Consider the following 12549-nt stretch of genomic DNA (forward strand, 5'->3'; position numbering starts at 1 on the left):
GTAAGCCAAGCATAGCTAAAAGCAGTTTTCATCCTCCTCTACAGTATACATAGCTGTCCCTCTTATGAAGAGATGGTGTTAATAGCTTCATTTCAATACCTTGAACCATAAGTCATCCCATAAAAAGCACCTACGTTTTCCTCTGGAACAGCTTTTGTTTGCTTTATCTATAGCTCAGTTTCACCAGAGTGGAAAATAGAGGCCAAGGAAACAAAGCAAAATCTACAGCTTACCTACAAATTAGCCAGTCAATTTCAGATCATACTTGTGCCTCCTCCACCCTGTCCTATCTTAATCCATAGGAACCAAGGGAGACCAGACAATAGATGACTTGCAATTAGTCCTAGCTAGAAACAACAACTAGCCAAGGATGTTATGAATGCAAAGGAAAAAAAAACAAATTCTGCAACACTGGTCCAGGCTTTCTTGGCAGCAGTCAATCAAGTGCTTCTAGCTACGAGTGCCCCCTTTGCGTTACAAGCATTATCTGCCATAACCCTTCTTCTACCACCACACCTTTCTCAAGTTAGGAACTGGAAACCACTTAGCTGGTCCTCCCAGCACTCTCCCTTCAAGTTACTGTTATCACTCGTGTGTTTCACACTCAGCCTCTGCAGCTTTAGTTCACGCTTTCCTACATTTCCCAACTCTTGTTTTTTACTTTAAAAAAAGCCCTCCCCTCTCTCCATTCTTTACTCCCTTTTTCTTTCTGTGAGAGTGAGGCGGGGTTTTACACTGTAGCCTAAGATGGCCTGGAACTCACTGTGTAGCTCAGCCTGGTTTCAAACACAAGCAAATGTTCCTGCCTTACCCTGGCAAAAGCTGGGATTACAAGCCTAAAATACCAGACCTGACCCCTTGCTCCTTTTTTTTTGTCAGCATTATGATAAGCCTTCAGAAATTCATTGAGCATCTATTATAGTTTCAGACAATGTCCTTGGTCCTTAGACTACATCCAGGAGTGTGTGACAAGAGCTTCAATTTTGGTAGAAGTCAAGGTTTTCCGAGCTCTGGTCCTAATTGTTCCTATTCCTTAGTATACACTTCCCCCACTGATCTAACCCTGGGAGGCTCTATTGAAGCATTAAGGCTCTCCAAACGATAATGTAAAATCCTGTAGTTCTAGATGGACAAATCGTGTTTTACAGAGAAAAACACCTTTTTCAAGTCAGAAAATGTGATTCATAGGCTCAGATCAATACCTCTGCTGCATTTTCTTTGTGCCCATATGCCTGACTCACCTAGAGTCCAAATTGGTAGTATTATGCCTAGGATAGCCTCCGAATTTTCAAATGAAATTGGAGACAACAGTTTCAACTGTCAAAATTGTCTATATTTTGATAGTGGCTCAGAAGTCTTCTTTTATATTTCCCAGGGAGGTTCCTTGCGTATTATTACTGCTTTTCAACTAGAAATGATTTCCTAATTTCCTGATATTCAATAGATGAAATAATTGATTTTAAGTTCAATGTTTACTTTTTATGTTGTTAAATCTTGGCTCCAAATATGCAAACCACCCTCTCCCTACTGCATTTGCCTTCTTTTTCTTTTATTTTCATTGAGACAGGGTCTCACTATGTTGTAATCCATGCTAGCCTGGAACTCAGAACAACCCCCCTCTCCCGCCTTGATTTCTGAAGTACTTGGATTATAACCACCACCAGCTCAAAATTTTGTAATAATAACAAATTTTGCGTCAACAACAAATTGGGCAAGAATTTTGAGTTCCTTATGATAATAACAGCACTAGCACATAGATTATTGTAGGTTTTCTTAAGTAAATAAATGTACAAGTGAGCTAGGCAGTGATGGTACACACCTTTAATTCCAGTACTCAGGAAGCCAGGGGCAGGCGGATCTCTGAGTTTGAGACTAGCCTGGTTTACACAGAAAAAAAGGGGGGGGGAGCATTGTTTTAGAATTTTGAGATTCCATTTTTTTTAAAGTATCACCTATTTTTTATTACTAGAAAAATAAAGGTCCGCAGCACACATATATTTTGCACATTGCTTTATTATATATCTTGTAAGAAAATAAAGAGTCAGGGCAGTGCTGGAAAGGGGTTGCTTCTGTGTATCCACTGTGGTGGTTAGACTAGGTACCTCAGATAATGAATGTTAAGCCCCATTTTCTCTTATACAACAATAAAAGTGACACTAATGTTAATGCCATACACACACAAGGAAATACAGCATCAAAGCGATTAAGCAATGCTAAAGCCACGTACGATGGAAATGATTGCGCTGGGATTTGAAACCAGCTCAAAACAAAAGTTCTTTTTCTGCCTAAAAATACTTGAATGTTTTCTTCTAGAGATGACATGGCTATTACACTTATGAACTCACAGCACCTGTGGTTACCTACACAAGACCTACAAAAGTTCAGCATGAATGAAGAAGCCCACAAGGCTCAGCCTCTAAGATGCTATTGTAGCTGAGTCAGAGAAACATTCTTTAGGGGGTGTGGCCATTAGTAGGTAGCATACGCTCCCTCCAGTAGATGGCTCCACATCCATGCACATAGCAGGAGCACTGAGTAGACTTAGTGGATTAGTTAAAAAAAAAAAAAAAAAAAAAAAGAGGAGAAAATGAAGTTGAGATGGCATTCGGAGGAAAGTTGGAAAGAGGGAAAAGAGAGGTAAATATGTTCATATTTCATTATATACATGTATAAAATTCTCAAAGAACAAAATTTTTTAAATGAAAAAAATATGACAACCGTGGACTTTGGTATAGTTTCGTAAAGTTGAAAACAATAATGGAGGTACTTTCATCCCATCACAATAAGGTCTATTATTGACAAAGAGAGTAAAGGTACCCACTAATTGTGGCACTAATCATAAGACAAAATGTGCAGCAATCACAATTGCACACAACACTTAAGTATCAATTGAGAAAAAAAAGGCCACAGTAGCTAAGACTCCCTGCTCTGAAATATATAAAATCTTACCTTATTCTATCATCTAATTACCTAAGAGAAAATGGAATCTAGATTTTAAATGAAATCCAACTTTAAAATGTTGGCAATCAGCCAGTTTTTAAGAGTATGAAATTAGGCAAAGTGCCTTCATGCCCCCCCCATTCATGTGTGAAAGCCCTCACTCCTGAGCTATTAGAGATATGGCCTTTATGGAAATAATTAAAAGTAAATGAGGTCATACAGGTAGTGCTCTAATCACAGAAGATTAATCCCTTAAGAAGAAACACAGGAGAGTTCTGTCTCTTCACTTAAACAAAGAAAAACGAGGTTGGTTGAGTACACAGCAAAGAATGCAGCCATCTGGGAGTTAGGAAAGCAGCCCTCTCGACACATCAGCCTATGCTGAAACCTTGATCTCTCGAACTAGAATTTCCTAGCCTCTAGAACTAGAATTTCTGTTGTTTAAAGCACCCAGTTAGTGATACTTTGTTATAACAGCACTATATATACTACTTACTGAGTTTTCCTTTTTTATTAAAGAACCACTACAGACATCTGGAAATATCCTAAATGCTGATCAGTGGAAGAGTGGTTAAATAAATCATGGCTTACCTACAGAGTAAAAAACTCTACAGCCACACAGAATAACGAGGCATTTTTACAAACCTATATGGGTCTTGAACCATATGAAATGTTACCTATTTAAAATACATCTGTTAAGAAAAAAAAATAATCTGTTAAATGAGAGTTTAAAACAATTTTAGAGAAAACAAAACATTTATATGAGCTGTAATTGGATATATTAAGCCTTTGGTCTAAATTAAGGTTGTGGCAGTTTTTAGGATAACAGAAAAGATGTTAGGAAACAAAGACAGGCAACAAAACAGTTAGCCAACTAGGTAGATAAGGAAACTGAGAAAGAAGAAAAAGCATCTGTTTTGTGCAAAAGACACGAGAAGCACAACAACTACATTTTCTCACTACTTTATGCTTTCATAAATTCTTAAAGCATTTTGACAAAATGAATTTTCACAAGCATTTCACTGTGAGCAATACGTTCCTCACTGCCATTCAACCACAAGTAGTCTCTATTGTGATCTCCAGTTCACAGGAGAACATTCAAATGCATAGTTTAAATAACTTCACCAAGGTTATGTTAAATGGCAAGTAGTAGAACGGGAAAGGGAAAGTCCTGAATGAGCAGCAGGTAACTCTAGAGGTGAAAATAGGCCCTATTTTAGAAGGTGGTGGTTACAACAAAATACCAAAATTTCAGCGGTTTGAAATAAGTTGCTTTTGGGGGGGGGGGGGCTCTGGTTTTTCAAGACAGGGTTTCTCTGTGTAGCCCTGACTGTCCTGGAACTCACTCTGTAGACCACGCTGTCCTCAAACTATGAGATCGGCCTGCCTCCCGAGAGCAGGGATTGAAAGAGTGCGCAACGGCGGATCACCTAGCAGGTTTGAAGTATCTTAACATTATCTAGCATTACATTATTGAACCTTCAAACTCGCACAGACTAGGGACGCAGTTCAGCGGCAGAACACTTACATATGCATGATCCTTAAATTCAATTTCCAGCACCACAAACAAACAAAAACCAAAATCCACGTTACACTTAAAAGAACCTAAATATACAGATAACATCTTTTAGCGTATTATATAGACCATCTAGTATGTTCTGAACATTTATAAATAACTTCCTGATCAATCATTTATATTTGTCCCCTTCAGACACACAACATTAACAACATTAAAGTAAAGCAAAGCACTCAAAACAGCAAAGTTGGTGAGACCAGTCACTTAAATACATTACTTACAACTAAAAAGGACCGTATCATTTTAGAAATAAGAGACTAGATGATAAAGTTGAATTGGGGTTAATAAAAAGAAGAGAAACCCGACTTCTACTTATAAAATCTAAAGAAGTAAAGAGTCCGTCATTGAGAAAGAAAACCAAACGTGGTCTCACATTGTCCTCAGTCGAAGAGCCAACACCCATCTATTCAGACTCTACTTAGCAGTTAAATTGTAACCACACTGGATGATAATTTAGGTCAATCATACCAATCAGTTTTCTCTTCACTTACAAAAAATATGGCAGTAAGACCTTAGGCTCCCATAGGCGGTGCTGGCGGTAGTGACTGCTTTTAATCCCAGCACTGGGCAGAAGCAGAGGATCTCTGTGAGGCCAGCCTGGTCTGTAGAGTCAACTGCAGAACAGCCAGGACTGTTGTACAGAGAAACCTTGTCCCACAAAACTTAAAAAAAAAAAAAGAGTAAGACTTTAGATGATAATCTACAAACTATGTACCAAATGTTTCCAAGGAAAAGGTGATTGGGTAAGTACCATGAAGACACAATGAGTGTCATGGAGTAGCTCTTGGTCTCAACGGGACTAGGGGCTTAGTTCTGAATACAAAGAATCAAAATGCAGCAGAGCTTTAAAATAAAATGAGCTTTAAAAATTTCTCAGTGCGCCGAGCGGTGGTGGCGCACACCTTTCATCCCAGCACTCAGGAGGTTGAGGCAGGAGGATAGCGAGCCAGGCCAGTCTGGCTACAAAGTAAGACCCTGTTGCTTTAAAAAAAAATTCCAATGGTATACCAGATACTGGTTTCAATGTCCCAAAATACTAAGAAACAAACAAACAAAATACCATTTTTCTCCAGTTCCCAACATCCAGTATGTCAATTTGTAAATGAATTACGTATCCCCAAACTGTTTTTCCTTCACTTAACAATTTAAGTGAGCTCATAAAGTAGAAGTGACTCAAACCTAAGGTAAATATATAAATGTCCTGGTCTGGAGGGACTGCTACATCTGAAGAGTGCTTCCTGTTCTTCCAGAGGACCCAGGTTTGGTTCCCCACAACCATGCTGGGCAGCTCACCATCACCAGTAGTTCTGGTTCCTTCACACAAGCAGCAATTTACTTGTGTAGACACATACAAAAGCACATAAATGAAAATATAAATAAGAAAATAAATAAAACATCTAGCTTTATCAAACGTTAATAAGCCCCTGCCAGAGTACAAAAGCACGAGTGGCCAATCTCTATCTCCTCGCATGGAAACAGAACATTCTGGAAAGACTAATAATATCTAGTCTTGGTACCTTGGCAATAAAAAAAACAAAAAACAAAAACAAATAGCAGACCCACTAAGAGCCTCATCTCTGAAATGCATATACCAGAAAAATAAGGGTAGTTGTGGCCACCATTTTTCCCACCAATTTTCTTTCCTCTTGAGTTCTGAAAGCAAGAGGGTTCTCCAGCATTCTGATGCCGTGAAAGTGGAGTCCAACGAGTCTGGAGATCAGACTGAACATGCCACTTACACTTCGGAAGGTAGAATTCTACCATCCTGTATTTCTGCCTAGTTGCCCTCTAAACTAACCTGAAGACACACTGTGCCTAGTCTGTCTCACCAGCAGTTCCCAAGGACTAATGTCTCTCTCATAAGGGTTACCCCCAAACTTTGAAGAAGAGGATGAAATCATTTCTGAGTCACTGATTTGTTGTCCAAAGGTCCTGTTGGTTACATCATATTGGTTAAACTGACCAAAGAACCAGAAGATAGGCAGATTAGTGGCCTTTTCTCTTGCAGCTGATAAAATCCAGTGGGAACAATGTTAAATCACAAATAAGACATATATTCCAGCCTGTCTTTGCGCAAACTACTCAAACTGCACAGGTCGTCGTTCCCTTCATCTGAAATGCATTTTAAGGACGGCAAAGTAATAATTCGGCCAGCAGTACTCCAGCGGGAAAATCACAGAGAATAGGAAAGGAAAGTGGAAATCAGAGCAAGTAGTAGCAGCATCTGTCATGTATATCTCCCGAGTGAGAATTTCTAATACACATCCTACAGAGGAGAAAAGCAAGGTTCGTGGTTATACAACCAGTTAGTGGTGGTAGTAGGCTTTCAAAGTAGATCGTTTTATTATCCCAAACAACTAACAATCTTCAGCTTACAATCCAAATTTAGATATTATTCTCTCTTTTCTCTTTTCTCTGTCACTATTACACTAAGTGGCATATAAGTACTTTATATATTTTTTTCGCAGTGACAGTAATATTAGAGAAAATAAGGTATTGTTCTCTTGGCCACCTGTTAGGATGTGATTTAGTTTCTTCAAAATTCTTAGGGCCAAAAAAGTACAAAAAGCTTCACCTGTGGCTAAGCAAATCCATTCGTTCCAGTAATCACAGCAATGCCGGCTGATCACCCACCTACAGGAACTCACCTCTTTGCCACATCTTAAGGAGCCTGGACAAGGCTATGCTTTGGCTTCCTACTGCAACCAAGCTCAGCCCCTCCAAAAAGAGCTGGCACACCTTAACCAGCTCCTCCTCAGAGGTTCCTTGAAGGGGTCTTGCCATCAGAACCAAGAGGCCAGGCTCCCAACTTAACTCTTCGCTGCCCCTCCTCCAGCTTTTGAGAAGCATCTCTACCTGCTACTGCTTGGGGGAAGGGAGGGGTGACGTAAGTGGGATCACCGGTCTTCCAAAGCCTCTTCTCTCTTGCTGAGACTTTGGGTGTATGGGGTTAAAACAAACCACTTAAGGAGAATTGAGAGCACCGAGACAGGACAGACTGAACTAGACAAACCTATCCATTCTTGTTCCCTTTCAATTCTTCCACAAGGCCCCCCGAAGTACCCCCTCCTCTTAGTCTCTCTTCACAATCTTTAAGGGAAATCATTTCCCCTTGAGTTTAATTTGATTCCACATAATGTTCTTACCCCTTCCACTCACACGCCCCCCCCCCCATCCCACTTCACTGCTAAAATCCAAAGCCAAGTGGGTGTGTGCGGTTGGCGGCGGCGGCGGCGGCGGCGGCATCGGCGGCGGCGGCGGGCGGGGGGTGAGTTAGAACCTAGACTGAGGACAGGAGAGTGGGTTCTTTCCCGAGTCACTTACCGCCCTTGTCTCTAGCTGAGGACTCCTGAAGTGTCCGGAGCTCATGCAGTCCTCCCGGAGACTCTTACTCCTGAGCTGATCTCAAGACAGCTGTTACCCTCGCACCCGCCCATGTCTGACAGCGCGCCTGGCAACGCGCTTTAGCCTCCTCTTTCTTGGTCCCCCACCTCTCTGTTTTCTCCGGGCTGGGAAAGGATGGGGGAAACGAAAAAGGGAGGGAGTCGATTCAGACCCAGCTGGGCCACCCTCAGAACAAGGGAAACAAAGCTTTCAAGCATCCAAGCCCCGAATCGGGGCGGCAGAGCAGACTTCCCAAAAAGAATCCTCCCACTGCAGCCTTCCCCGTGCTAAAAATACAGCGGCTTCTCCGGGGCGAAGTGGCCAGCGCTAAAGCTCCTGCGTTCCCCTTTTACCTCAACCGATTCAGTTCCGGCCAAGCCCATTCTCCACCCACCTCAGAACTCCTCACGCCCTCCCCGAGGGAGCCGGGGCGGGGTCCCGACCAAGCACCCAAACCTCAGATCACGACTTGAACGCAAAGTTGAGACGGAGAAGGAGTCAGTGAAGACCCACAAGCAGACAGCGCCAGAGGACCCCCCTCCCCACGCAGCGGTTAGCGCTGCACACCCGGCGCCTTCCTAAAAAGAAAGGAGGAAAAGGCGCTGGCGATTGGTCGAAACATATAGGAAAACACCGGCCCAGGGCAGGAGCTCCCACGCGAGTGGGAGGCACTCCCGCCGGACCGCGCCAGAGAGACTTCCCGGTGGTACCTGGCCGCCCCACTGGTACACCACGCCCGTGGGGTCAGAGCTTGGCGCGCTCGCCGGGCAACCTGAGTAGGTGGAGTGTTTAGCTCTTTCTCTGGCAGACTAGGCCCTGAAGAGAGGTGTGACTACCATGAGGACTCCACCTAGGGTGGAGTTCCTTAAAAGGGACAAGTGGCCGCTAGAGGGGAGTGGAGTAGGAGGGGGTGGAGATGGGTGGGGCAAAGAGGGCGGAGGGACAGGAGAGGGGGTGGGGCGAGACCTAGGAGCTGGCCCCGCCCCTGTCGGCCGTGACGGTTGGCCTCCTGCAGCAGCAGGTACAACTGAAATCAGTTTCAGTGAATACTCAGTCCCTGACAGGGGTTTTCGGACACCCTACGTGCTCACCTATCCACCAGTATTTAAGCTCTCTAGGGGGGGATGAGAAGGGTGTGGTGACTAGGAGTAAGGGATCTCCAGGAAGAAAAGGATGCGGAATAGGGAGTGTCAGAAAGATGGTAACTGTAAGAGGATTTTTACCCTCCCAGTTCTCCATGGCAACGTGTGACACTAGCAAGGACAGAGGGGTCACAGTGTCTTTTTAGGGAGGAGGCTTAAGAGGAAAGGAGATTGGAGCTGAGTGCATTTTCTAGCAATAGATAAGAGAAGGTGAGAGTGAAGGAGAAGGTGGGGGAAATGAGTTGAAGATGAATTCCTAACACCCTGTGGCCCTGGCAGGGAGAGTTCAGAGAGGCTTTCTGAGTCTCCCAGCTACCAGCTCTCTAAGAATAGAGTTCTCAACCCCCTGAGACCGCCTCTCCGCCAAGCACTGGCTAACATCCCTAAAGAACTAAATCCATAGACTAGAAGCAACATTTCCAGCATTTCTTGCCCTTGCCTTAAAGTCCTTCTCTAGCTCTTTTTAATGGAAACTCAGGAAGTCACAGATAACCACAGCCTCCTTCCAGTGTCTCTTCCCTAGCACAGTTCTCTCAAAGGGGAAGGAAAAGAGAGAGAAGGAACAAAGGAGAAGAAGGGAAGGAGCAGCCAAGCAAGAGGAATAATAATAGGTTCCATGTTTTCAGCACTTCATATGGGCAGTTCACTAGGCCAGGTACCATTATAGCCATCCATTTTCCTTTATTCCTGGTAACAGCCCTGGAAAGTAGGTATCACTATATTTTTATGCCCCACCAGGGAGTACTGGGGATTGAATTTGGGGCCTGGTGTATTCGAAGCAAGCACTCTACCGCTCAGCTGTATCCCCCAGCTCATTTTTGGTGTTATTTGTTTGGGACAGGTAGTCTTACGATGGAGGTCAGGTTACTGTGATAGCCTAGGCTGACCTCAAACTCACCAGTCTCCTGCCTCAGCTTCATTAGTTCTCAGTTTACAGGCATGCACTGTCACACCCAGCTTCTTATGAAAAAGAATAAGGAAACGGGGGGGGGGGGGGTCACAGCTCAGTATGTGCCCAGCAGGTAGGTCCATTTGCTTAACTGCTCTTCTGTTCAGATGTGTTTTTAACATCTCGTTTTCCTTCGCTCCCCAAATAATCTCTTCTCCCACTGGTAGTTCAGCGACCACCTGAACATTCAAGGCAACACCTGGGAATCCTTCCACTTGCTGTGACGATCCAGCAGCGGTTTTGCTGTTCTATTAGATCTTACCCAGATGCGAAATCCCTGATAATCCCAGGCTTTTTCCAATCTTGGGGCCATGAAACACCTTACCTTCTCTATCTGAAGTGGCCCCTTTAAACTCTGTCTTACGTTTTTAAAAGGACTGACTAAAGGTCATCTCCTCTCCTTATTGAATTCGCTCAGGAAGAACTGACCATTTGCTGCTGCACCTCTAGGTTTGTTATAACCGCTTCTTCCTGCCCCCATAATGTCCTGGAGGTTAGGCATCAGATGGTATTCTGTCTGTTATGTACATGCTGGGTATTATTACCAATAAGAGTTATCAAGCAGTAGCTGTGCTGAACTCTGTGCTATCACTATCACCTTCTTATGTAGAAACCAAGGAACAAGGATTAAACAGCACATATATGTACTTTCTACGTGAAAGAATGTCCCTGTCATAGAAGCTTCTATAAATGCCTCTCTCTATAAACCATATTTCCACTGTTGCCCACAGCCCTGCCCTGCTTACAAGGTAAGAATTGCTAAGTGAAAGCCATGCAATACAATGCACAACTCTACGTATTCTTTTTTTTTTTTAAAGGGCCGTTTTATCCCTTGAATTCTTATGTTCATAATGTATAAAATCTGGGGAGTATTGCTAAAAAGTATTTTTCATTAGTCCAAGACTATCCTCAGTAATGTCAGATGGTTTTAGATTCAAGGATGTAAAACTGTTTTTTACCAAAGACTAATATATTTTTGTGATGTGAAAAAAAAGACAGGTAGACTTCTGTAATATATTCCAACGTCAACAGCCACTAGAATTCTTTATTTATGCTAGGTATACTCTTTGGTAATCATGAATTCTTTATTTAATCTATGCAGGCTCCTCAAGAAGTTGTGTCCATTTGAAGATAGTAAAACAATCTATCCTCTTGCTAAAAGTGTTTCTGGTTATCTGATTTATTTTAGACTCTTGGTTTTTGTCTGCCTCACCTGTTGTTTGTATAGAAAACATTGTATCAGATTGCCAAATTCTGGTTTTGGGAAAAGGGTAAATTATTAAGCCTTAGGTAAATAAACTCAAGATTCTTCCCCATCCATTCCTCCATCCATTTAGTCAATGAAACATGCTGAGTACCTATGCTATAAGAAGCACGTTGAACATTAGAAGGAGAAATAAAACCTCCCATTCTTTCCCAGGAACTCCAGTGTAGGAGCCCTTGACTTCAAAACACCCAGTGTTTTGGTTCACATTTTTCCTTTGAAGTTTTTAGATATGATATCTGTCTTGCTTGAAGGACCACAGTTCATTGTAAAGATGCAGTTTTTCTTGGTATTCTTTGTCTCTGTTCTTTTGTTTTTCCATACTGTGGATTGAACCCAGTACACTGCGTATGTTTGGTAAGCACTCTCACACTGAGCCACACCCATCCTTGTCCTTTGCCACTTGTCATACCAATAATCAGCATGCCACTTATGTCAGATGGAAAGTTGTGACAGAGCAGACACGAAGAAGATGCAGTGTTTCTTCCTTGTAGGAAGCACCGCAGGCTCCCCTTTTCTTAGGTGGCTTAAGAAATAAAGCAAATAGCAACAAGTATCTTCAACTTGTTCCATTCCACCCAAAGCATGAGGAAGACTGAGTGCTTGAAAAAGCCACCTAAACACTCCTCTACATCAGAGGGGTAAGGTGAGAGTTAAATTATATACTGAACTTAATGAAAGATGGCAGGAAAGCCTGCAGACACCCAGGTCTCACAAGGTGCTGCTCTTTGTTGCCCTTCTTTTCACTCTCCTGACTCTCCTCTTCTTCCAGAACGCAAGCCAACAAACTACCAGGGTGGAGCCCGGAATGAGGGCTAGAGGGAGAAGAGGAGGAAAAGCCTCAGGAAGAGGTCTCCACCCTCCCTGCTCCCAGCAGAACAACAACAACAATTTAAAATACTTGAAGAGCTGGGGCTAAGGAGAAGGTGGGGCAGAAAAAAAAAGGGCAGAAGAGGATGATGAGGAAGGGTGGAGACCAGGGAGGGGGCTTAGAGGGTCAGCAGAGTAGAGCAGCCTGGGGGACAAGGAGGAAGTAGTACATAAGCAGAAAAATCGGCCCTCTTATGATATTGTTGTTCCTGGGACAGAAAGAATATTGCGAAAACCAGTGCAGAGCTCAGACCTAGTGGGAACAAAATCGCCCTCCTCACCCACTTTTTTTTTGCTCTGCAGTTCCCCAGGGGGTATAATCTCCCTGCAAGCTTAGCTGGACTCAGACCTTTTGCCTCCCTGCTAGTGGAGAAGCAGTGTTGAGTTCCTCCCATGGCTCAGAGGACATCACGAAGGTTACTGG

Source organism: Arvicola amphibius, chromosome X, assembly GCF_903992535.2.
Source record: "Arvicola amphibius chromosome X, mArvAmp1.2, whole genome shotgun sequence".
Classification (NCBI taxonomy): domain Eukaryota; kingdom Metazoa; phylum Chordata; class Mammalia; order Rodentia; family Cricetidae; genus Arvicola; species Arvicola amphibius.